Raw genomic sequence first — 847 nt, forward strand, 5'->3', positions numbered from 1 at the left:
GCATCCTCGCCAGCATCTGTCATTTCCTGAATTGTTGATTTTAGCCATTCTGACTGGTGTGAGGTGATATCTCATTGTGGTTTTGATTTGTATTTCCCTGATGCTGAGTGATATGGAGCACTTTTTCATGTGTCTGTTGGACATCTGGATGTCTTCTTTGCAGAAATGTCTGCTCATGTCCTCTGCCCATTTCTTGATTGGATTATTTGTTCTCTGGGTGCTGAGTTTGCTAAGTTCTTTATAGATTCTGGACACTAGTCCTTTATCTGATATGTCGTTTGCAAATATCTTCTCCCATTCTGTCAGTTGTCTTTTGATTTTGTTAACTGTTTCCTTTGCTGTGCTAAAGCTTTTGATCTTGATGAAGTCCCAATAGTTCATTTTTTTCCCTTGCTTCCCTTGCCTTTTATTGATCATTTTAACATCATACTTAATCCCATTTTGTCTATCAAATCTTGTTAATGGTTTCTCTTTTTGTGCTCTGTTACATTTTGCTATGTTCAAGACATTATATTTGAAACTCTTATTGAGTAGGGATAATTAAGAGCTATAATAATGGTATGGTCCTCCTTGGCAGGATTTTCTCTTATATCTGAGACTCTACAAGACAATCATACTCCAAATTCAGTGATTGACTTTCTCAGTTTACACAGAAATCAAGGTACGCTATAGTCCTATTTTGCTTCTCCTTGTGCTTTGGGGATCTCAACTTAAATTTCGGTTGTACCAAAGCCCTCAAATTTGATTGCTGCTGGATTTTGAATTTTGTTTCTCTAGTATCAAGAGTCTATTAACAACACAGCTCAGTGTGTTTTAGCAGTTTCAAATGCTCTCATAGCTAAAATGG

Source organism: Mustela lutreola, chromosome 5, assembly GCF_030435805.1.
Source record: "Mustela lutreola isolate mMusLut2 chromosome 5, mMusLut2.pri, whole genome shotgun sequence".
NCBI classification, from domain to species: domain Eukaryota; kingdom Metazoa; phylum Chordata; class Mammalia; order Carnivora; family Mustelidae; genus Mustela; species Mustela lutreola.